The sequence below is a fragment of the Cygnus olor genome, chromosome 19, assembly GCF_009769625.2.
Source record: "Cygnus olor isolate bCygOlo1 chromosome 19, bCygOlo1.pri.v2, whole genome shotgun sequence".
Lineage (NCBI taxonomy): Eukaryota > Metazoa > Chordata > Aves > Anseriformes > Anatidae > Cygnus > Cygnus olor.
In genome coordinates this window covers 4,640,968-4,667,211 of record NC_049187.1, presented here as the reverse complement: position 1 = coordinate 4,667,211, position 26,244 = coordinate 4,640,968, and the positions used below count along the sequence as shown (strand labels likewise).

Here is a 26,244-nt window from a genome sequence, read left to right as displayed (position 1 = left end):
CTTCCTCCCTTTACACTTTCTCTACATGCCCCTTGCCTAAGAGGGAGTCATTATATACCCATGGGTAGTGGTACCTTATCCCAATTATTTTAGCTACATGAAAACAGGGTGCTTTTAGCATGAGCTTTAATTAACCCCCTTTGAGATTGCTGGAACACTAGCCCAGGACCAACAAAACCTACCGTTCAAGTTTCACAGACATCCCCTCTGACTTTTAATAAAAAATGCAGTTTCCACATGCCTTAAATTTCCCACTTCCCTGTCACGCTTTGGTGTCATGAGGTGGCCAGGCACCGCAGTGATAAGATTTAGAGAAAGCAAGGAAATATTTGCCATATGACTCATTAATACCACATACCCCTCAGCGCACCTGTGTAAAGTCACCCTGCTGGAATTCATCACTCCAGCAGGAGGAGCTGAGAGAAAAAGACAGCAGCTAAAAAAGAGTGGCCTGGATAAGTTGCATGCTCCCAGATATAACAGGGAGGTTTATAGCTGCGAAGGACTCCTCATTCCCAATCCCAGTGACAGGTTTGTTTTGACAGGGCTGTTTTGACAATGCTGAGAGAAGTGAGATCAAAAGACACTGATCTGCTAAAGGACTGGACGCACAAAGAAGGAGAGGACAAAGCCGTCAGGAGGCTGACATAAAGCCGGGGGCTGCAACAAGCATGCCATAATGGTGGGCCATTATGGGCCAATGGTGGGCCACCAGGAGGGCAGGTGACACCGAGACAAAGCAAATGCAAAAGATAGATAGACATTGTGGGCATAGAGTTTTTATTTTAGCTTTTTCCCCAAGCACGGGGATGTTTTCAAAACAAAATATGACTTTTGTTGTCAGGAAAAGCTGCTTCTAAATTCCTGCTCACTGTTACTTGCTGGAGGCTCTGGAAGGCGGCGTGGCAGGGTGGAGGCTGTGGCTCCCACCCACCTCTTGATGTGCTCAGGGAACATGGCTGGGACAGATCTGATCGGGGGGCACCGAGAGATCAGCTGTCAATAGGGCAGACTGTGGGGCCCTCGCCACACGGAAGGCTTGGTCCCTTGGGAAAAGTGTGGTGGTAGGGTTTGTACCCAGGGCTAGAAGAGAATCAAACTGGCTGTCCTTCCCCTGCTTTTACAGAGATGTTGTACTCCACACTACGGAAATCCCTTCCTCTGCCTGCAGGAAAATATGTAAATAAATGTGTTCCTATTATAGACAAATACCGAATAATGAAAAACAGAGGAATTAAAAGCACAGTTTATCGAGCATTATGGTGACAGCTATGAGCATCTGCAGAGAGCGAAACCCATCCCCGTGGCCCCAGCCAGGTCTAGGTTGGCTCGTGGGGACCTGGGGCAGAACCCCACCTCTTAGTAATATTGTTGAGGCATCCCTGCTTTAGATGTACCTGCCACTCACAGAAGAAATCCCTATACTTGCCATGTGCCTACGTGAAAGCCAAGACATGTGAAATATGAAAATGATCACAGCTTAGATGAAGGATGCCAAAGCTAGTCTGAGGAGTTCTGGGTGTTAGCCAACAAGTAGCTTGCAACACATAAGATGAACAATTATCCAAAGACAAATCAGTGCCATGCAATTTCTACTAAGACGTCAGGCTGTCATTTCTGCACTGGATAAACACCACCTGTATTATTACTTCGGGATAACAATGGCTTCTCTATTTCTACCACTTTACTAGGAAATCTTTGACACCTCCTTGGGGCTGTCTAACCATCAGTTTGGGGTCATAATGGCTAGCGCAAAGACCTTACTTTTCACCCCAGTGTTTTCCTGCTGCCACTTAGCTCCAGCAGCATGTGTACCCCTGTGCTGGCTGTCACTCAGCCCCGCAGCCTGGGCATCAGCCTAGGTCACCGCCCAAAGCCTCACACCCAGGCTATGCCTCTAGAAGCCTTTTCCCTTGTAACATCTCTAAATAGATGTGACCTTTCCTCTCCTGTCTTGCAGCCAAAGCTTTCGTCCAGCCTCTCACTTCACGTCTTGTAATGACTGCAGGGACTGCCCTGGTATTAATAAATACAGCCTGGCTCCGCTCCCACATCTTTGCAGGATACGGGTGCAGAGATCCCTTCCCCAGCCCACTGCTGTCAGTGTGTCATCGTTCCGCATCCTCTCCTCCGGTGGCACCTCTTCCCTATCACTTCAAACATATGTTGCACACACTTGCTATCTCAGTCCATCTTCACCCACCCTCTGCCTCATCTGTCACTCAGCTTGGAACGGGTGCTTCTCACCTCCAACTGGCCCCCAGTGCCAGCCTTCCCTCGCCCACTGCTTCCACCTTCAAACGCCTTATCCTTGTGTTTATCCCATACTGCTCCTCATGCTCTCTTTAACATCTCCGAGGCTATCTTGTCACACCTCCCCAAATCCCGTCCTAAATCAAACTCATCATCATGATGTCTGCAAAAAACCTGGCAGTTACCGTGCTGGCTCTGGTCTCTCACTCTGACCCACTTCATCTCATTACTTCCCTACATTCCCATCTGTCATGCATTTCGTGCTTTATACCTAGACAGAAAGCTCTTTGAAACCGTGTCTGATTTTCATTCTTTGTGTACAACAACTAACATATACACAACTCAGTCCCAGCTTAAGATGAGTAGTGACACAGAAATGACACAAGGTAATTGTGTGTCACTTTTCCTAAGTGGAAAAATAGTACTTTAAATTTCTGTGAAATTGGATTCTCATTTCCTTCACTTCATGGTCACAATTGCACCTATATAACATCCAAGACAGAGATCCTCCAGTCCTCACTAATGGCTCCGGGATGGTACTGGGACATGCAGTATTGCAAAAGTATCTCTGTATCTGTGTGAATTTTTGCAGAAACACTGTTCTTTCCTGTTTATGGCTTGTAAGAAAAAGTACAGACTTAAGTCTGCTACACGAGAGGAAAAATCTAGAAATAGATGGCAGGGGATGTGTCAGGGGCAAGCAAGAATAAATAGTAAGAAATTACCCTTGGATACTAGAACACATCATCCCATATTCCTAACAATGAGAGCATTTTTGCCTAGTCATATGACTGGTAGCAGCATCTGTCACTTCACCAGAATAGCAGCCGTCTCTTGGTTGAGGCAGGGAGAAAACAATTTGCAGGAGGAAGCTTGTTCTTTCGACATGCGCTCAGGACAAATCAGCCATCAGTCACTCACTTTTCCTGCTAATGCTTTTTCTGGATGCCGCAGTAACTACAACACCTCGTCCTGCGCTTCCCAGCCTCATATGCCTTTGTCTGTAGCAAAACCAGAAAACGGGTTATCGTTGTGAATTCAGCTGCGGATCTGCAAAGCTCCCCTCCACCCCTGACCTGTTTGTGTTGGACCTTTGCAAGGGGGAGACTTTTCCCGGAGTGCTATTTCTCATTCAAGGCAGCAAACGTTTCAGCTTGTGACAGCCTCTTGTCACTCCAGCCACCTGGTGTCTTGCATCTGAAATACTAACCCAGCCAGGGAGTCAGGCTCTGTTTCCTCTGCTCGCTGCTCTGCCCTGAAATAACAGGTCTGGGATGTCAGGGAAGGGTAGGGGAAATAATAACCCTTCTCCTCTGTCATTTGACAGGACCCCTGCCGTTCGCATGTCCATCAGCTTCCCAGCAGGCAATCACAAGGCACTTAAAGCCTTTGGTCCAGTCTTTCACTGTAAACGGAACCTGTGTAAACCATTCCCTGAACTCCCAGAGCCTGGAGGCCCTTTAGATGGCTCCCTGCGAGGATGCAGGAAAAAATGCAACAGGCAGAGCCGAGGCAAACATCAGACCTGCTGAATGCCCAGACTGGGAACAAGAGTGGCTGCCAAGGAAATGCGAGCGTGGATCTGACTCTGGCTCCACGCTAAGAGCAGAAAAGTGACCTAAGGGCATGAATAAAGTATGAAGCAAAACTCTAAACACACAGCACTATGCATTTGAATAATGCCTACTTAGCCTTGGAAATGATATCATTTCCCTCATCAAAATCACACCTCCACCACATTTTCCATTTGAGCTAAAGTCATTTTTAAGGTGAGTTCATGGCAGTGAGCAGAGGTGAAGTGAATCTGAAATGAAAGCGTCCACCTGCAAAATCAAAATTGCTGTGTTTTGTACTGGAACAACATTAAAACGGACTTTGCAAGAGGATTTGGGAACAGTTCATGTGTGCTTTGACTCTCTTCTTGCCTGTGCTTTGGATTCCTCAGCTGGACTTCAGTTCCCATCACACACTGTGGTCCTCCCATGGGGCAGATGACTGTCATAACAATATCTCCTCATTCACGAGGAAACTACTTTTTGAGAGACTGGGGTTTCCTAAGAGATGAAAATCCTTCTTTGAAGCAAAGCCTTATTATTTAGTCTAGACTTGTAGTTCCAAAAGGAACTGGCATAACGGTTGATTTTATGCACTGATAGCCAGGGAATATGAGAAGTCCTGGTGCATAGCTTTTATTGTGGTGGTAGAATAGTGCATCTTGTTTACTTAGTATATAAATAAGATATTAACATCTCTCCAGGAAATCACTGGATGTAATGCAGTTGTAAGCAAACAGCGGAAAATAGTGAGCCAGCTCTTGTCCCTAGAAAACAAAGTTTGGGATATCTTTGCATTTCACAAGAACACACACGGTAAATTTTAAAATAGCTGTTCAGCTTTCTCATGAATTTTTGCCCTGGAGTTGTAAAGGAGCCCTGCCTTCCAACCCGCCTGATGTTTTTGTTAGCTTCTGTAACTAGATTCTGAATACATATTTCCCACTTATTTGTTTGCAGCTGTAATCCCCAACAGTATCTAAATTGGATCCCAGGAGTCCAAAACATTGTCTGTTTCAAGAAGCATGTCAAGTCCGGACAACTCTAGCAGATATACATGTGGGTACCACATATATAGTTTCTGAAGCAGTTTTTGGAAACATTTTGAATATATTTCATAGCGGAATAACGCTGCTATCTGTTTGAGAGATGGGGACATTCGCCGTAAGTACTGAGCGTTCAAAAATTAATGAATGCCATTGATAGAGTTTATCCTAGTAAATTAAAGAAAATTCTTGTAATTTTAGAATAGAAAAGGTACATTTCCTCACATGTACATTACCATCTGGCATGGAGATGTATTAATATCTTGCAATATTTAGGTCATAAATCAAATCTAAGCCCTTATTGCACATCCAGAGAAAATTACTTTCTAGTGACATATGGCATAACCTTCAACTTCTATAAATTAATAAAATTCCAGCAAATCTACTTAAATTCAGATATTTTGTATCCACATTTTATTTTTATGGATGCTGTTAACCACTCGTAATGTTGGAGGTCTTAGGTCAATGCAGAGAGTTTATTGCAGAGCTAAAGGAAATCACCTTTCAGTGACACGGGGCACAAACTTTGACTCCCACCAGTCAACAAGGAGTTCTGATCTTACTGGCTGTTGATACATACAGGACACCACAATTATATGCTGGTCTTATTAACGGGCTTTTAGAAGGGTCACGGTCATGGCTGGCTACAGAAAATGCTTGGCAAGGGAAGCAAGTTTGTCAAATTGTGCAGATTTAACATCTGTCTTGCCAGAACTCCCGTTACAATTTCTGTTCCTTCGTTTTGTGTTTAACAGACTCTTTGTGACCTTAGAATTCATCATGCAAAAATCAGAATATATGGGCAATTTGTCTTTCACTAGTAGCAGTATTTTTATACAGCTGAGTAATAAACTGCTCAGAAGGGGGAAAAAATCTTGCTTTACAGTATCTTGGTTAAGTTCTGCATTTTAAATTGGGAATTACTTGTTAATTTTTGCAACAGCCATGTACACCTGATACATATTTCTCTGTTGTCATGCAAAACATCACTGAAGTTGGTGGCTTTCAAGTTGAACAATCAGGGCTTAGACCTGTTAGCATAGAATTAGAAACAGAAGACACGATGTGATGTATCTAGTCTTTTCTGGCTCCTTGTCTGCTCTTGCTTCTCCTTCCCCAGTCCACTCCTTCTGATTTGCTCCCATGTTTGATCTACCTCTTCATTCTGAACCTCTCTATGCACCCAGTTTTGCACCTGAGCCCATTTTGTGGTGCATTTTCCCTTGATTTTTCTGCTGCTCTTGCAAAAACTCACTTTCTTGTTTATGCTATTTCTGCACCTCAGTGTCTCTTTCTCATCATCACTCTGTTACTTCCAATCCCAGTTCCCTGAAGTAAGCAAGGAAGAGATTGGTTTTGATTTCCCATCCCCCCAAAAGATCAAAAGGTTCACGAAATCCAAAAGTTCCTAATCTAAATCTCTGCCCTTCTCTGTCAGCAGTGCCCTAATAACATGCCTGCCCTGGTCATCATGTTGCATTATTGCATTTCTTTCCCGGCTCACTGGCTTGCCTGTCCCTCAGCCTGCAGTTTACAGGGAAAACATTTTATGTCAAGACTTGGCATCTCTTTCTTTAGCACACACCCACTTCTTCAGTTACTTCTAGCAGATAAAAGACCAAGATCAGGCGGCTGGAATTTGAGGTTGTCAGTGTTGATGTCGCAAATTAGAGGCTCATTTTTAACAATAAGAGCAATTAGTCATCAGAGCAGGTTCCTAAGAGGTATAGTGAGTCAGCCTCTTTTGTGAAGCTGACTAACTTTTCCAAAGGCTGTACTTTTGAATTAAAATCACAAGTTCTTGGGCTTGATGAGAGAATTACTGGGTGAGCTCCTGCCGTTTGTGTTTTGCAGTGTCAGGCTGCAATCATCCTAATGGCCTCCTTTGGCCTTAAAAAGGTACATGACTTCTGTCCTAAGTGGAATTCAAGTTCAATTTCAAGGATTTTCACAGACTTCCTCCTGCCCAACTTTATCTTACTTTTCCTCGTCTGCTCCTTCTATGTCTTATGTTTCCTTTGCTCCTCCCAAGCAATTTTCTTTGTAGATTTTTCAGTAGTTCAAAGTTCAGTAGATTACTGCATGGAGATCTTTATGTCTGACTTCTTTTGATGAGAGTTTGTAACTGTCTGGGTTCACAAAATAACTCCCATTATATCCCTTTGGGCTCAAACGCTGCAACTCCAGGCAGCAGATAGAGGAATGCAGGAGATTTCTGAGCTGTTCATCTCCTGATCTTCCAACGTGCCTATGACTGATCCTACCCCACTCTAATCAGAGCAATGAAAGGGGATTACAAGGACTCCCAGTCTGGGAAATGCATGTACAAAAAGAAGAAAGAAGAATTGCTTAGGATGGTCCGTGGGGAGCAGTGATGGTTCCTATGCTCTTCCCTGGCATCTATTATTAATAACTTTTAGAGACAGGATAGTGGCCTAGATGGTCTTCTCATCTGACTGATGTGGCATTTACAGCAGTATAGGAATATTTGAGGGTGCAGTAGCAAAATGATCCACATAGAAAATCAGAGTCAATTCTAGATGATTTTAAAAGTCTCTATAAAACATATATATAAATCTAACCTGAAACTCACGTCTTAATGACAGTCCTTTTTCTAATCCAGAAAGTATTTGATGTGTTTCCTGTAGGGCTCAGGTTCCTCTAAATAATGATTCTTTTCCTTTCTTTCCCTTACAAAGGATTCTGGGCAAATACATTTTCTATAGAACCTATAGCTGCAACAGAAAGTCAGGCCTCGGGAGGAAACTTCTGCACATTTTTGTAGTTGGTTGCCAATTTATCTCATCTGGCCTCCCCTCCCCTTCCCTATCCTCTCTCTCTAACCCCTAACTCCTGGCTTTAAGTACTTCACCCAATCAAAGCATAAAAAGTTTAAACAAAACAAAAAAAGAAAATTTAAGTTGGATGTCAGGGAAAGATTCCTATCAGTGAGGTCTGGCAGAGCATAGAATAATCTCCTGTTGGGAGCAGTGGGAGTCCATCACTGGAATAGACTAAAACTAGATGAAACTAAAATCAAAATCAATATCATCATTAAGGGAAGAAGCCTGAAAGGCTGAGGGATGGACAGGAAAATTTGATGCCCCTAGAGTTTAAGAAAATGGCTGTGACCTGCTGTCTGGCATTTAACCAAGGTTTTGATTTTTTTTATTTTTTTTTCCAGAGAAAATGCTTATTTTTTATTTTTTATTTTTTATTTTTTGTGAGCTTAGTTTCCAGATATTTTTCTACTTTTGTGGAGGGGGGAGGTCTTTGTATGTAGAAAAGACAATATTCAGTGTGGTATTTCTGAAAAATATAAGAGGCATGAGTGATACAGCAATTTGTTAACTGTGATTTCCTAAAATGAGGAAGCAGCTCAAGATCAGCACTAGCCACTAATTATGCTGTCTAATAATCCGAACAAACAAACTGTATGGGGCTGTCTGCTGCTTCTCGCAGCCAGCTGAGTGCAGCTGTGAGCAGCAGCTTGTAGGACCTGGACCGTAGTTAACTGTCAGGCTCTGTCCCCGGCATCTCTTGGCCCCAGTAAATTTATTTAAGGTCGGATTTTTAAAAACCCCAATAAAAATTATAAAAATATCTTGGGAGAGATGCATAAAAACCCACTGTCTTCCTGGATTCTGAGCACAGGGGAGCCAAGGATGCCAAAGCCATAAGGCCCTGTACTGTTTCAAAATGAGCTGCTAAATACTTTTAATTAAAAAAAAATCTCCAGTTACTGTAAACGTTGATCTAAAAACGTTTTATAGCAGATTTCCCTGATTGGGCTGGGGTTTCCAGTGGGAAGTAGCCATGGGGCCACAACATATCCATCTTCAAAAAGCCAAGCAAAAACCTGCTCCCTGATGGGAGTAACACAGTGGTCATCTCAAAAAATTAAAAATAAATAAATAAATAAAATAAAATAAAATAAAAATTTTAAAAGTAATTTTTGTCATAAAATTTTCAAACAAACAAAACCCCCTTCCACCCTGTTAGAAATGCACTTCTGCAATATCCCCCTGACACAAATAATTCCCAGTCCTCCCCATCTAGCTCCATGCACCATCCCACCTCACTTCCCCCTTGTGCACTGGCTTCTGACAGCCTTCATAAAGGATAGCAGAGAGTGTGTGTTTGCTGAAAAATAAAGCCATGTTTTATTGTTCTGACCTCTGTAATGCCAGATGTAAATCAGCCAGTTGCCTTTATTAATGATTTGTAGACAGCACTGTTTGAACAGAATGGTTTTGTTTATCCCAGGAAAAAAAATAATATAAATAAATAAATAAAAATAATCTCAGCTCCTGGAGATTGTTTCCCACTGTCAGGAATCATGAGGTGTTTGGTACTTATGGTGGTGTTGGGCTGTGGGCCCATGTTGGATAATCCCTCAATCCCTAAATCATTTCACTGCAAAGATAATCTTTGAGTAACAAAGTTGGTCTTGGTTATCTGCCAACATTTTGGGATGGAGCTTGTCAAACGATTTCTCCAATTGCTTTTGGATGTAAATGGCTTGAAAGCCTGAATGCTTGGCAAAGCTGGGGATGCTGAATCAGCAGTGAAAAAGCAATAGGCACCCATCCTGCTCCAACTTCATGGAAGACACAGGTGAAATCCTCTCCTGGGGTAACACCAGCCTCCAGGGAACTTGTGCTCACCCACTGCCCAAGTCATCTTCTTCCAAGCAGCAGACAAATAATTAGCCCATGTTAATTAGAGGTTTCCTTTGGCTTGGGAACCATGGGCTGCCTTGTTATCGATGTCTTCCTCCAGGACACTGCTATGGGTCTGGACTCTTTCTGGGAGTTAAAACTCTGCTTTGCAGAGCTTTCATTTTCCCGAGCCACAGACTGCAACTCCACGGCCCTTTTTTCTGTTCCTTTCCAAAAGGCTGAACAGAAAGAGATTTCTTCCAGCACTTCTCGGGTGCAGCTTGTCTGGGGCTTGCTGGGAAGGAGATGAAGCTTGCCTGCATTTGTATGGCATAGAGGAAAGAGCTGCTCGGTATTGTACATGGCTTATGTTCAGATTTACTGTGATCTGAAAATATAACAGATCTCTTTTTGAAATATGTTTTATTACTTTTCTGTGTATCTCATACTAGTCAGGACTTGTCAAAAATATCCTTTACTTATTGGGCATTAGTGAGATTGAGATGACTAACCATGCAGCACCGAATGTCAAGAGAATGGACCATATTTTTCTCATGTGAAAGCCTCTTTTAGGGATTATACCAAAGGAGACTTTGATGCAGTACAGATTACATGTTTATGGATGGATTTATAGAGAGGTTGCTTATTTGGACACACGGAAACCAGAGGAGACCAGTCTTGCCCTGCTTGTTGAAAAATAAAGGAAAAAGAGTTGTTCAAGTACATTCAGAATTGCTTCAGTTCCTAGGGAGTACTGGCACAGGCTGCCAGCAGCCCAGTTTTCCTTTCCTCTTTGGAGAGAGCATGGAAGAATGTGTAGGTGAAGGGGAAACCTCAGTTGTCTAAGAAGATAGGCTGGAAAAGAAGCCTTTGTTTAGAGTAAGTAGAAAAGCAGAGATACAACCATTAGGCCAAAAGACAGATTTCTCTAGTGAGGAGAAGGCAATACCTCCATACTTAGCACAGTATATTTTGGATGATGGCTTCTTTATGTTTTATGTGTCCAGAAGCCTGCTTGGTGTTTCTCAGACCTATTGCCTGGCCTAGAGATGGGCACCCTGACACCCTCTGTTTTGCATCCTCATATTACCATGGGCACAACACAGCTATGACTCTCACCACAAAGTTGGTGGAAAAGACACTGTCAAGGCCTCCAAAACTACCAGCTCCCTTCTTCTCACTGCCCCTTAGCAGCACTTCATGAACAGGCTGATGAAGGTGGTTCAAGGTTGCTTGCTGCTTTTAATCCCACTGATCTAGATATCAGGCACCTTCCTCTAGTTGCCTTACTTTACCAGGTCTGTGCATGCCCACTAGATTTCACACTGAGAGTTTTCTCTAGTTTCAACACCGCACTGTTTTTTGGGTCTTTACCTCCCTTGCCCTACAGAGAGGGATCACCTCTCAGCCACTATATCCCAAACGAAACTCTTCTAGTCACATTTCTGAAACTGAGTGAAGGGAAGGAGAGCCTTTCAAATGGTCTCCCTGCATCCATCCACATTGAATTTATCTTTTCTGACCCTGGGTGACCAAAGCTGTCATGCCATATTCCTGATAAAAGAGCATTAGGACTTTGCATAATGGCATTAATATCTCCCTATCTCTTTGGGGAATTCTTTGCCTCGTACATCCTAGGATATCGTTTGACATTTCCATGGACAAAACTCATTGGTGATTCACAGTCCTCCTTTGATCAGCTTGTACACCCTGATGTTTCTGCTCTCGTGACATTTGCAGAGGATGTGTTCCCAGTCCCAACACATGTAACTGTGAATTATAGCGTCGCATGCCAGGCCCTTACCCCAGCTTTTGAGATCATCCAAATCCTCCTCTGTGCAATACCTGCCTGCTTCTGTGAAACCTTGCCTCCCAAATCCCAATAAGCAAATACTTGACCACAGCTGAAAAATTAAAGCCCAAGGTCATTTATGAATAAACCTTCATTGACTTGTAAAACCCACTCCCCTTTCAGCTTAATTTGTTCTCATCTGGCTTTCAACCATTAGCAGAGACTAGTTTACAAGTCTGATGTTAATTCTCAGCAAAACTAATGAAACTAATATGGTTTAGTTGAAATACTACACTGAAATGAAGATTGGTTAAATACATTAGTGTTCCTTTCTCTCTCTCTCTTTCCCTCTCTGAATCAAAAAAGAAAAAAAAAAACCTTGGAGAAATGAGGCTAGTCTGGAACCATCTATCTTTGGAAATTGAGCTGATGAGAATGATTTCAGAATGTCTGGATATTTGCTGACAGGAATGGATCTATTTTAGGTATTTACGTAGTTCATATTGTTGTAGCATGTGAGTCCATCATGGCTTGCAAAGTATTTATTTCCTACAGACTCCTGAAAAAAGTGAGATGATGCCCATTTTAGTGATGGTAAGATACTCATGTCTGTGTATGATGTACGTACTGGTGACAGAACAAAATCTGAGTCTTTGCTCACCGAAGTAGCATTTTCTACAGACTGTGACCTCAGCCAAATAGTTTTAAATCATTTGCCTCATCATTTATCTCCCTTTTAGTCTTCTTTCCCTAGGTACCCTTATATTTTTAGGCTAAAGTGAGTTCACAGACAGTAAATGTTCTTTGGTTCTGAATGCTGTCAGAGACACAACACTCACTTTCCTGACACGAAGCTGGGACTTGGTGTCTCCTAGGGAAAAGAAAGGTCACTCTGACTTCTGTCCAAATGGCAAAGTCCTTATTTTTTTTTTAATGGTGCCATAATATTTTACTTCCGTGCAGCACCTCTCCTGCTGCTGGGTCCTTAAGCACTTTGCAGATATCTGTATAAGGCATTATTTCACCTACCACTGAAATGCAGTCTCCGCTGCATGGAAAAGCAAGACATTTGCACCTAAACCACTGGGACTTTTGAGATGCAATAGGAGGAACGAGTGAAATTGCAGAATCAAAGCAGGGAAAATCAGTTCATCAGAGACCCTCACTGCTTTTCCCCTGGGAATAATACCGCACAGAAATCTGCATTTCAAGCAAGCAGCTTGGGACTATATTATACCTTGCTCAAAATCCATGTCTCTAATGTCTCCAAGACATCGTTCCTGCCACACTGTCCTGCCACACCATCCTCTGTATTTCAGAAGAGGACAGACATGCCTATGGCTCCACCGTGGGTGAGCACAACCCAAGAGGTCAATCCAAAGCATTCAATTATGAATTTTTTGAGGTCAAACCCTCCTGGTGACTGCCCTGTGCTTGCACAGCAGCTTGGCCTATTCCTGCCGGGTGCTGCAGTGATGCTAAGGGCAAAGGCGGTTATGATCATGAACCACAGATGAATATTTTGGCCTAGATGCTTTTATCAAAGCAGCTTTCAAGCACAGAAAGGCAGGCTCTGCAGTCACTAACATGACATCCCTTGGCCCTGCCACCTTCAATGGGGAAGGATTTACCATGGTGTCCAGAGGGATCTGTCAGATCCACCTGATTTATTTCTAAACCCAGCTCGTGTCAGCAGTAGCTACAACTTGACCTGTCACAACTTCAGCCCTGACCTGGCTGGAGGCTACAAATATCCCTCGGCAAGGCTCCATTTAGGAAGGGGCTTTACCTCTTTGGACACCACCACCGTGTGTTGGCAGCTCCTCGCTGATGCCCCATCCAGGTCCCTTAATGCTGCCACTAAACCACACTGATTGAATTACGCCTTTAATTGGTTTCCTCATCACACAGGCATAAAATTCCTCTCCCTAACAGAGAGCTGAACTAATTCAGCCTGCACTGTTAAACTTCCACTAGCAGTTACAGCAGCTCCCCACTGCCTGCTCCCCTCTGGGGCTGCACCCCACAGCCTGCCCCACTGCTGGGCCCCAGCACCCCTGTAGCTGCCTCCCCCTGCCTCCTCCAACCCCGGTTTTTGGGGGAGGTTTGGGGTCGGCTCCCTCCCTCGGGCTGCCCTCCGGTGGCCGCATGGGAAAAATGCAGCCTCAGCTCTTGCTGCAGTGTTACACGGACATCAGAGGGGAAAATCCCCCTTTCCTCCAGCCCATGCAGCTTCCGTAGTTGTCTCTTCCCTCTGAAAAGTAAATGTTCCTCTGTTCTGTGCAGTCTTTGGCTGCTGGTATGTGCTGGTTAGGTACAAGCACTGTAAACACACAACGTACCTCTGTCTCACCCATCTGCTCCGGCCTATCATGGCCAGTAGAGGGGAAGGGAGATGGACAATATGAGATGCTCTTGCGGGATCGGAAAGGCAGCAGAAATTATGGAGATGCCCCTCAGGATCAGGACGTGGCAGCTTCCAAGGATGCTTAGCTGGGAAAGGACTAAATCATGATCACAGAGATCAGCCCGGGGGAGCTCTGAAGGCCATGGGGGGAAGTTAAATTTGCTTCCCAGACCTTCTGGGGGGAAGTTTTCCTCATCCCCATGACACAGGGCTGTCTCACAGCAGCAACAGAGCAGTTCCAAGGCTGGTGGGTGCTACACTCGTGCCTCCCCAACTCCTGTCCTCCTCATCCTTGCTGCCATACAACCCCAGCCAGCTCTTGGCATGGTTATTGCTCATAGCATCAGAGAGCTGCTGGCCAAGGTGCCAGCTGGGCCTCATTACTGGCACGGCCAGACCCAAGTTGTTCCTGCTGGGGCTGCTGGAAGTTTCCAGTCAGGACTTCAGATTGAAATGATGGCACGGAGCCACCATCTTGATAAGTGTCCATGGAAATAGCCGTTTCCCTTCTGGAGTCAAAGCCATCTTCCCCTCAGGCCTCTCTGTTGGAAGCAGGGCGGCCATTAACAAGTCAGCTGAGCAGCCACATGGCTCTGCACTTCTCTGACCCTCCTGAAGGTCACGGCTCTGCAGAAGGACAGGGAGAAACCTGTAAACCTCAGACTTTTTATGCACTAGAATGCTACTTTGGATCGTTACCTGGAAGGGATGCAGGCAGAAGACCACTGGGGCTCTCCCTGCTGCTCAGGGTGATGCTTCGCATGGTGCTGTGTTAGCTCGTCACTGGAGGGAACCAAATGAGTAGTGAAGAAGCTGCTGTGGTAGGAACTGTCTTCTCCACGTGCAGATGAAGGCCAGTGTGTGAAGAGAGCCAAACTCCATGAGATGTTGCCTAAAATAGCCCTTTTCAGAAGTCAGTGCTATCCCACAGCTTGAAAGGGTTCATGATGTGCAAGCCCACGACGTGTCAGGTTTTTCTTGTTCGGCTATTTGTAGCTTTCTTCCTGCACTTTGCACTTCCATCTGCTACTGCTGGGTTGGCTGCCAAAGACTACTTCTGCATCTCTACAGCCAAAAGACCTGCTCCTGGGAGTAGCCACAGCAGACGGATGCCACCAGGCCCTGCAGAAGGCTGTAAGAGGAACCTGAACTGGTGGGGAGGAGAGGAGCAACGAGCTCCCTTGCAAAGGGGAATGAAAGACCACAAAGTTTTCATCCCTTAGAGAACACCACACCACCAGTTAAGTGTGATTGGTGAGAAAGGCAGATCTGGAGAAATCCCAGAGGAGCTCAGTCAGAAACCCAGTACTATTTTAAGACCACATTTGATGTGTCAGAGCCCAGGTAACAGGCACTGTTCTTATGGAGATGAGGCTGTGTGCTGGTGACTAAGCCCACCAGGTGTGAGGCTAAATCAGACACTGCTCAGGGCTGGTGTCCCATTTAATTACCATCTTGAAGAACAGGTTGGGCCCTTTTCCAAGAAACCTGGTGGACAGGAAACGGGAGATCTGGGTCCTGCTCCCAGCTCAGCCACTGGACTAGGAGGTGAATGTGGGCAGCCCTTCTCCCCTCTGCAAAGGGACTTGGTTATTTCGGTCAGCTCTTTGGCACAGGAAATTTTAGTGCTGCGTGTGTTTGTTCAGCATCCATCACCAGGCTCTGATAATGTTTGAACTGCTTTTTCTGCAATGGTAAAGTCCTCCTAAAACACCTTGGAAGTAAGTTGCTCTGAGAGCAGCATCCAATTACAGGAAAAAGAGGGATGACATCTGCCATCGATTCTCTCAGAGGAGGATGGCAGGAGGATGGCACCTACTGTCATCTCCCAGGATGCGAGGGGAGATGATCTCCCTTTCTCCCAGAGCTGCTGTTTCTGCTGCAAGGCATGGGCTGACCCTGCTGTCAGCTCCAGCACTGCACAGGAGGAAGGGACATATTCTAATGGCTAGGCGGGAGTTGCCAAGGTTTCTTGGTGCTGAGCTGCCTGCCCTTCCCAGCAGGCTCGGCTTGTCGCCTTAGATTCACTGTGATGTCACTCATGTAACTGAAGTGGCTCAATTCCCCCCCAGTTCGCGGGGCTGGGAGGACAGAGCTTGCTGATGAAGCCAGCATGTCTGGTAGCAGGAAGGACAGCCAGCAATAAACCAAGGGTATCTTTGCTCAGCACCATTTCTGAAGGGCACAGCTTGGATGCATGCACAGACCAAGCCAGCTGAGGATCTTTTGCACAAGAAAACTTCATTTTCCTCTGGCACATCAGGACCACATACACAAAGAGGGGACACAGACCTGAGGATGTTCCTCTGAGCAAGCTCCAGCAGCACCCCTCTGCTTGGAGAGCTGGTACCTGGCAAGGGGCAAAGAAGATGTACCGGCATACCTTCCCAAGAGGGTTTCAAGGCCCCATGCTTGGCTGGCCCTTGTTTCCTGTCTGTCTGTCTCCCCTTACCTTGTCTGCTGCACACTGGCATTGTGGTGACTCATTCATGCCTGCTGGCTCTCTGCAGTAATTACCAGCGGAGCTTTCTGTCGTCACAGCTCTTAAGGTGGGCTCACGCTGTGATAAATAAGCTGCTTAGCAGCATGGAAAGAAATGGTATTTAAAGTTTAATATCTTTTTTTAGCCTCTTTTCAAAGGACGCTGATTTTGTGATCTGTTTGGGAAGATGCGGTAGGTTTTGTTTCGTTCTTTCTCCGGTGGGGAGAGGTACAGGCAGGGGATGGAGAAAAGTGTGTGCCTGTATGTGTTGCATGGCAGAGCCAGGCTGTGTCCCGTCCCTCTCACCTCCCTAAGCCTTACAGAATTGAGTGACACCCTCATTACACAGTTTAATTTCAGGCTGGCAGCTTAACTTGGCATTGCAGCTCTGGCCATATCAGTGCTCTGCATCCATGCCCCATCCAGTTCCTTCTCACGGAGTAGAAAAAATATATATGGCCTGGCCTGGTAGCAGTAGTCTGACATTGCTACCTGAGTTCCCAGAGGACCCTCTGAGCCCTGCTGTGGGGTTACATGGTTGGTGGGTCTTGGCTTTCCATCTTGAGCATCCTGAGCTCATGCAGGAGTGCAGCAGCTCAGCTTTGTACAGCTGTTGATGTTTCTTTCCATAACCCTGCTCAAAGCTTGGAGTTTATGTTCCCAGACCTAAATCCTGCAGAAAGGGGGAAAACTAAAACAAGAAGCTCCTTTTCTCTACCATGTAATCACAAGGCTTAGCACTCCCATGACATTTTCTGTTCAGGTGCTGCAGGCAAGGATGGCAGCTCACTGTGGAGCTCAGCCAATGCTTAGGTTTCTCCCAGCCTTCAGGAGAGGGATTTAAATCATTTCATGTTAAACCTCCCAGCAATTCCCCACATGCTCTGGGAAGGCTGTCCACTGCCTTCATACTTCACGGATGGGGAAGCAGCGATGTGGGAAGGGGTGGTGCAATTCTTCAGCCAAAGGAGCCCCAGGTAGCAGCAGAGAAGCAAAGGGACTCTTGGGCCTTCTTCAAACTTAGACGTTATAACCACTAGGTAATATTGCTTCTTTTGGGGTTGAGACAGGGCATCAGACATCTATTCTGAAGCAGGGTGGTTGGGGTTCAGGGTGGTAAGGAAAATTTTGAAGCCGCACTACCTTGTGTTCTCCCTGTTCGGTCCCTCCAAGGCAGATGCAAGGAAGGCACCGAGGGCCAGCAGGTGCCTGGGAACAAGGATCCTGTGGTAGGGGCCACTCAAAGTCACCTCTGCCTGGTGAAGTGGCAGCCAGCCTCAAGCAAAAGGACTTGCTGCTATTGCTATGACTTACGCATTCAGATTTCATACCTCCAGAAAGGCTGGCAGATTCCAAACAAGCTCTCTGAATTCAAAGCCCCATGCATCAAGTTACCAGGAACACGTGAGTGGTTCCAAAGGCTTGTACTGCTTTGAGTAACAATTTATAACAACAAAAGCCTCATTTAAGACAGGGACCCCTGTGGGAATGTTCCTATTCATTTCTCTCTTCTGTGGGTAATTGCAGGAAGATGACATTTAAGTTGTTTTACAAAAGTGGCAATGAAAAAAAAAAAAAAGATCGAGAAGGAAAAAAAAATGGAAAGATGGCATGGTTGGATAGGGTGAAGGAGAAGATAGTCTGGCTAAGATCTCCAGAGGCCAGGGAGTTTACGAATAAGTGGAGAAAGGTTTGTCCTGAATAGCAATCTCAGCTCCGCGCAGGCTGATGTCAGCTGTGCATACTCAGGACAGTGGAAATGAGGCTTGGAGGAAGGAAAGCAACTGGAGGCCCAGGAGCACAGCCCATCCCTAGTGCTGATGGGCTGATATAAGGGGTGGGGGGCCCCTGATACAGCTGCCCATGGGAAGGCACTGTGCTTTGGGTGTGAACAGGAGAGCCCTGGCTTCCTGAATACCTCTGCAAGTGTCCAAAGAGGTGAAGCTGTGTGTGGTCAGTGACAGGTAACTTCAAACCTCTTCCAGCATTCTGGTATAGGATGAAGAAGACCAAGCCCCAGAGGTTGGCAGAATCTCCCTCTCTATATACCAGAGAAATCCCTGTAGGATGAAGAACTACTTTCCCCCTGCCTTGTGTGAAGGTGACAAACCCTCTTGTATTCTGCAGCTTTTCAGAGATTTACTACTTATTAGAGCGGTTTAAATACATTCAGCGTAATTAAACCCAGGGGGAAACACAAACCTTTAATGTTTCATGATTTCTGAAATATTAAAAAAAAAAACTAAATACATCTTTCCCCTCCACTCCACAGCACTCCTGCCCGTGGTGACAGGTTTGAGGAACCCACGGCTGGGACTGGTTTAATCCACTGAGCTGAGCAGCTGCACGTGTGTGCGTGTTTTGTGTGTGCAAAATCATTTTAATGATTCACAGCGGAAGGGCAAGTGGGAGAGGAAGGGGGGGTGACAAGTGGGGCATGTTCCTGCAGTGCAGAGATAATTGGCCCTGCAGTGGTAATGCCAAGCTGGCTGTCAGCCTCTAACAAAGTGTGCGAGAGATGAAGTGACACCCTGACAGGTCCCGCCGACGTCCGGGCCTGCCCTGCCTCTGCCAAACAAATGATTACAGCCTTTCCGCTGACATTCAGGGAACTAAATTGGAGGTAATGACTCTCCTGGGGGGCTTGGAATAGGGATGGCGAGAGGGAGCCTCATAACTTTGCACCTCACCTGGGACATCCTTTCTTTTCTGCACTCTTCCCAATGAGGACACAAGCATTTCCCAGGAGAGCACACCAAAGTGCTGAAGTTCTGCCTTCCCTGCTCTCTTTCCCCATTTCAGGTCCATATCTATCCCCCCACATCAGTGCTGACCACCCATACAAACCTGGGCACCGAATGGGGTAGGAGTGAAGACCCCACAACATCACCTGGGTTTGACTTCACCCCATCTTTGGGTTTCCTTTTCTTCCTATGCTACAGCTCTAGCTCCCTTTCACATTCTGCTCACCTGATCTTCAAGAACTTGCAACTTTCCCTCTTACACAGAAGCAAGGGCCCCAAGTTAGGTATTCACCAAAGGGACAACAAAACAGTGATATGTCACTTATCTTATTAAGAGCACGATGTCACTCCTGCTGCAGCAGCTTGGTCTTCAAGTCATCTTCAGGTCTCCTTAAAGCTGAATCTTCTATCACAAGTGGTACACTGCCATACAAGAACAAATGACAATTTCTGAAGGTATCTACCAGACTGCATTCGTGCTGAAATGACTTAGTGCTGCTGGAGTGTTGTGCTCCTGATGGCAGTGTGCTCAAGTGTAAATCCGGGTGGGTTGTTGTGCACTTCTGGGGGCTCCCATTTTGCAGAAAAGCCACACTTTAAAATCGTTATCACATTGAATGGCTCATGTCTTAAATTTGCATTGTAATGGCCATACAAGAAATTGCATTTGCTGTGGCTGGAAGAAAGAAAGCCAGAGGGAGAGAAAAACTTGAAACTTGTTGGCTGGAAAGAGTAGAAGTGCAGACAGCTGCTCCACCTCCTCATGATATTCAAGTTTGTCATATCTAAATAAATATGCTTGGAAAATGTCCATCACAAGGGAAAACAGTCATCTCAAGGGTACTGCTGAAAGCATGTGTCAAAGGTAACACTATGGGCATGTAAATTGATTCAGAGCACTTAATTGGCACTGTTTTCTTTAGTACGCTGATGTCATTCCAGAACAATCCCAACCCCCGGCACGCTAACAGCAGGTCATATTCTGAGCCCATTTACTTCACAAGGTTGTTTCCTTTGACTCCAATGGATTAACCACTTCTCTACTGCAGTAGAGAGGGGTCGGATCTAGATCTCTTCCACTTATATTGAATATAATTGATCTTTGTATTAGTTAAAAAAAAAAAAAAAAGGAAAGAAAACACAAAAAACTTCTAAATAAAAGATAATGGAAAATACATTTTCACTACTGTAACCTTCCCAAGCACACTACAGAGCTTACTCAGCCAGATGCTCTACACATACTGACAGAGCAAACTTCACGATTTATAGGCAAAGCACCCCAATGAGGGAACAGTTTTCACTCCCAAATGAATCAGAGAGCTATTTTACACCCCCAAAACACAGCCTTTCAGTCCCTGATTGGGAGAAACAAGCTCAGTTGCCTTCATGGATAATCCCTCATCTTTTCTAATCCTTCCTGCAGATCTCTTAACTCAATGACTAGCAGCATTTAGAAAAGCTTTCTTTTTCTTTAGATGATTGCCCTGTTTAGATACTACTGATTCATAGTCTGATAAGGTTCCTGAGACAAAAGCCTGCCTTGCTTTCCTCCCACCCCAAAGAAAGTCCATTATACGGTGACCACTCGCCTCTCAGTTCTCCCAGTTCTTACCCCAGCCTGTTTTAGCAGCTCATTATCAGAGATCTCAAACTCATCAGATCTTTCTTGACTCCATTAACTCCTTGTATGCCAAATTTACTGCAGTCACTACAAGGAATTTTCCCCTCTCAATTTCCATAATAAACCTAATTCAAACTATGTTTTCTTTGCAGTTTGGACAGCAATGTATTTATAGACTGTATGCATATGTATCTTTTTTCATGTGATCAGTCCTTAAGTGAAGTCCTTCCGCAAAGTGTCCACCACAGCAAGTTCCCTCCCCATGGGCACCACGTGGAAGACTTGAAGCTGTGACACCTGCTAAGACCCATAGCCAAGTCCCAAACTGCCTCTTTTCAGGTGTTTTTTTTTTTTTTTTCTTTCCCATCAGTGCATATGAGAGAAACTGAGCTCAGTTTTGCTCTGAGCTCTCTGTCTGAATAATATTAATTTATTGTGGCAGCTAAAGGACCCAACTGAGAGCAGGCTCCATTTTGTGCTTCATGATGCACAAAGATAGTAAGGGCTTCTCTTATGCCCGAGAGCTGGCAGTTCCCAGCCACAATTGTTCACATCGTGTTGTGAGGCTCAATGACCTACTCTTTCTTTCTGAAGACAGTCCAGAAATTGGTGTCACGTCATCTCTAATACCAGAGAAATCATGGCTGCTTAGGTATTCACTCCATTGACCAGTTCATATCCATGCCTTTCCAGGGGCTTTGCCTCAGAGTTGTTGCCAGGAAAAAGGTCTTTCAAGAGTTAATTTGGGGAACATTTGTTCTGTGTTGTTGCAGTAGAAAGAGATCTCTAAAGGAACATAAGTGCCCAAAGTGATGGAAGTGCTGGTATTGTGCTGAGCCCTCCAAAGATGCAGGTCTTTCTGCTGTGTTGCCACTGTAAACAGATTTCTTTCTGGTGAAAGGACTAACAGTCTGCAGAAATAGCCATTAATACTCAACAGACTGTTGAGGCTATTGGGATGAACAACCAAATTAAAGCTCTGTTTTGGAGTGGGGATTTGAAACTGTGTCTCCTACCTTTCTATCATCACCATTTCTAGGAATCAGCAACAGTTTGTGATAAGAAATTCCACCTTGCACAAAAACTTCAGCTAAATTACATATTTCATTGAAAAGCCAGGGATTAAGCCATCTGCCTGCTTTGAATGACTAGCAGTTTTTGCCCAGTTGCACCGACCTCTTCAAGCATCTTGAAGTTCCTTTTGTAAAGAGAATTGCAGGTGGCCCATGAAGGACTTTGGACAAAAGTTCCTTCATCATCATGTACATATCTCATACCTTGCAGACTCAGACAGTGGCTCAGGAGTAGGGATCTCTGCTAATTGTCTGCTAATTGTCTGTCTCTAATGCCTGGCTACCAGCTGGCAGAGGCAATGGCATTTGCACTGTCACTTTTGCAGAGGAGCTTTACAAATGCCATCCGTTGTCCTCCACCTTCTTGCTTTGGTGGGATCCTCAGGAACCTGGTGGGTGATAACCAATTGTAAAGCCGTTACTTTACAGCAGACATAATCTTTCTTCTTGGGTCTCATATAAGAAGAACATTTCTAAAAAATCCCCAAGAAAAGTTCTACCTGGACACCAAAGGTTTCTGTATTTGAACAGAAACAGAAAAGAAATGAAGTTTTTTGCTCTCCCTCCCCTCATTGGTGATGTCGAATATTTAATCACAGCTTCACAAGGACATGAATTTCTCTTTGAATTCCTCCCTGGGCTACAGTGGCAAATCCTGGCTCAGGAACAGACTTCGGGCATGTCTCTTGATTTGGACTCTTGCTTTATCTGGTCTTTGCAGCTCTTACTAACTTCCAGAAGGGTCTTCAGGTACACAAAATAAAAACTGTGGATGTGTGTGTGTGTGTCGGGGGGGGGGGGGGGGGGGGGGGGGAGGGCAATATATATATTGATTTATATTCCCAGAGGCTTTATAATAATGTTTTGTAATGAATATTTCTTATTGGATCAAAAGATTAATAAAATATGAATTTTCTTCTGAACTTCAGGGAAAGCTGTATGGATTCCCTGGGTGCAAAAGAACGTCATGTCCAAACATCCACAGAAGGCAGTCAGGTCTTTCTGTGAAGTGCCTCTAACAGATGAAAAGCTTATGATTATGATATTTGCTTCAGAAGATTGCTTATTTCCTCTAAAATATGGATAGAACAATTCAAACCTTTATATGATGGCTATCTCCAATGGAGTCTGCATTGTCTTTGCTGACATAACCATTTCTGACAGATGGATTACTAAATACAACACCTGTATGCATGGTAAAAAGATCATACTGGAACAGGTACATCAGTTCATAAATTATGCTGATCATAACTTGTCTCAAAAAAAAAGTTGGTATTCATCTTTTTTAAAAAAGCAATTTATTTGGGAAAGATTATTTAAAAACAAAACAAAACAAACAAACAAAAAAGTTGCTGACTGCTTGAAATGTCTTAAAAGTATCTTAACCAAAGTAGTTTTTTTCTTTCTTTTCTTTCTTTCTTTCCTTCTTTCTTTCTTTCTTTTTCTTTCTTTCTTTCTTTCTTTCTTTCTTTCTTTCTTTCTTTCTTTCTTTCTTTCTTTCTTTCTTTTCTCCTTCTTCCTTCCTTCCTTCCTTCCTTTCTTCCTTCCTTCCTTCCTTCCTTCCTTCCTTCCTTCTTTCCTTCCTTCCCTCCCTCCCTCCTTCCTTTCCCTCTTTCTTTCTTGCTTTCTTTCTTTCTTTCTCTCCGTCTCTCTCTCCTTCTCTCTCTTTTTCTCTCTCTCTCTCCTTTAAAACTACATTGTCAGAATTTCAAAATAGCCAAAAATCTGTCTTAGGAAAGACTGCAAAATAGAAGTTCATTACAAGGCTCTGGCTTAAAGACATTCTCAAGGGCCAGAAAACTCTGGGGGCCTCAGATCAAATCCTAAACTGGACATGCTGGACAAAGCACCTGGGGCATTTCCTCAGAAGCACCAACTCCCCCAGGGCTGCTGGATTCGTGTGTTGACTTCTCATAACAGAGCCTTCCAGCCTCTTTTTCCAGGACAAGTTGCCTGTGTAGCTGAAGAACCAGGAATTATTGTTACCAGAAACTTGGCTTCAGCGCCCCAGGGCTAAACAAGCTCAAATTTGTGTTTTACCAGACCAAAGAGACATTTCATGAGTTTCAGCCAGCATCACAAACATGCTGAGAAGGAAACGTGATCTTGGCTGCCCCTGTTGTCAGCACAGAGCCTGAGTGCTGCACTGAAGTGGGCAAGCCTTTGAGTTATATGAGAAACAAATACAGAAATGTTTCAGCAGATTTTTGGAGGAGGGACTCGGGGCGGGGGGGGGGGGGGGGGGATGCATTTTTTTTCTTACCATTCTCCCAGAGATTGAACACTGGGGATTGGGCTCATTAAGATGTATGGAGCTGTTTGTTGTGAGAAGTGTGTTAAGAAGCCAAGCTCTGAATCAACAAGTTGCTTACCTTTTCAACTACTTAATCATATGCACAAATGAAAAAATCCTGTTGACTTCAGCATGTGCTTAATGTATTGTTGAACCAGAGCCTTAGTCCAGTTAGCAAACTTGTCATGAACTGATCCTGATTTATATGAATGGGTTTATTATTTGTAAGTATTCACCAAATAGGATGAACAAATAATTTTTCAACCTATCGGCTTTTACTGTTTGCTTTAGACTGTTTGCCAGTAATTCATTATTCATTATGACTGGTCAAGTGCAACACATGATGCTTGTGAACAGGAAAGGGAGGTGGGGGAGGAAAAGGATTAATGAATAATGAATAACATACTTCCTGGTTTGAGTCTTTGCACTGAAGTGGGTGAAACATGAAAAATTTGCAAACATTTTCATAAATTCTCTGTTGCTGCCTGGATACTCATTAAAAAAATAATAATATGACTTTAATAATCACTGTTCATCCAATAGAGGATTTTAGTTTTCTCAGGTAGATGTTCAAAAGCAGTAAGTGCCAAAAAATGCCAATGGACACCCACTAGGACTCAATGGCGCTTAAGCCAGCAGAATGCCTAGGGTGCAGTGCAGGCAGATGCTCTCGTGCATCAGAAATTCCTGCATGCTACTTATCTGCATCCTTTGAAAACCTTAACCTCACCCAATGATCTCAGCATGAGGCCATGAAAGCATCTCCTGAAATCATTACTTATGAAACAAAAAGCTTAGGCACATGCCTGACCCTGAGGCACACGCTCAAATCCCGCTGGAGGTGGGAGTTCTGCTGAGGACATGTTTGTGATCCCAGTGTGGGGAGAAAAGAGCAAAGAAGCAGAGAAGCTGCTGTGATCCCTCCAGGGTTTCTCAGTGGGCTGAGGGCTAAGGAATTGACTCCTCCAGGACATCAGGGGAGGAATAGAGCTGGTGGAGGCAAAGGTTTTATTTGCTTGTTTTTCAATTGGAAGTAATGACATTTTGTTACAAAAACAGAGAACAACAAAAAAGTTGGGAACAGGTTTTTTTCACATTTTAGCTGAAAACCTTTTGGTTTGAGCAAATTAATGATTACTATTGAAATCAATATTTTTCTGTAGAAAACAGGCAAACACCTTCAACTGAAAAAGTGATTTGTATTCACTGAAAACCCCTTTCCACTGAAACTTCTGGAGAAGGTTGGTGAGGTTTTGTTGCTAGGATTTTGCACTCACGGTGAAAGTGAGGGCACTGTGCTTAGGGTTTAGCTTGCAAAGCACAGCTGAGTCATTGCCATTTGGAAGAAAACAACCCCCATCCTTCTCTCTGCAGAAAGTTTCCTCCATCGCACTCACCGTGGGACGTTTTCTCTCCCTTGCAGGTGAGGTTTTTGAGCAGAGCTTGGCCAGGGGTTGCATAGGGGCTGCTCTGCCCCCTTCTCATGCTTTTGTTCCAGAACTTTTCCTCCTTTTCCCAATCGAGGTCTCCCCCTCCAAGCATTCACTACATGCTGATGCCTCATCACTGATATCATCTTCTGGGTGCAGGAACCGAGCATCAGAACTAACAGATCTACGAGCTCGCCACCAGCCACAGTGCCCTGCTCATTAGAAACGATTTCCGTGCTAAACATCAGCATGACAGCCCTAGCGAGGGATTTGTTTAGCTAATTTAGAGTAATGGAGAAGAGAAATTAATCACTTTAACACTGATGCTCCCTGGCATGGCAAGGCTGGTAGCCATCCCCCCAACCTGTCAGCCAGGCACCCCCGATTCTCCCCTGATTTCTGCGCCTGTTTACCCCCTAACAGAGTTCGCAGAGATAATAACAGTGCTGGAATACCAGACCAGGAGCTGTCAGCGTGGACAAAAAAACAAGGCAGCTCCTGAGTACTAACTGCAAGGTTAAAGCAAACAGGATTATCCGTTCAAAGCAGCAGAGAGTGCTGATGCTCTCAAACCAAAGGATGGGGACAGGCAGCGAGCTGTGTTCAGCTGTCCCCCAACTTCAGCTGGGGAGAAACCTGATCCCGAGCTCAGCTCCAGGAATGATTTATGAAGGGAATAGTGCTGGGGTGGAGGAATCCTGCAGACGGTGAGCATCCCAGCTCTCCAGGTGCTTCGTCCTCCCCCAGTGCTGGGTCAGCAGGGCTGAGCTCAGGGGGCGGCAGGAGAAACTCTCCCTTAAAAAGAAGTTGGAAATCGGTTCAGCTTCAGCTCTTTTTTTCCCTTTTTAGTGTCTTTCAAATAAACCTGTTGGTCTGCATGCTTAACTCT

The 26,244-nt window shown here is 44.7% G+C and overlaps 1 long non-coding RNA gene across 2 annotated transcripts; it reads left to right on the top strand.

Moving 5' to 3' along the window:
* The first annotated feature begins 14,585 nt into the window (after positions 1 to 14,585).
* Positions 14,586 to 22,414, top strand: LOC121057551. 2 transcript variants are annotated; one of them, XR_005813838.1, is made up of 4 exons: positions 14,586 to 16,261; positions 16,340 to 16,386; positions 18,467 to 20,898; positions 22,232 to 22,414. It is a non-coding gene; the product is annotated as an uncharacterized LOC121057551 (long non-coding RNA). The 2 variants fall into 2 exon arrangements; XR_005813837.1 differs by having other exon boundaries at positions 21,599 to 22,414.
* The last annotated feature ends 3,830 nt before the right edge of the window (positions 22,415 to 26,244 follow it).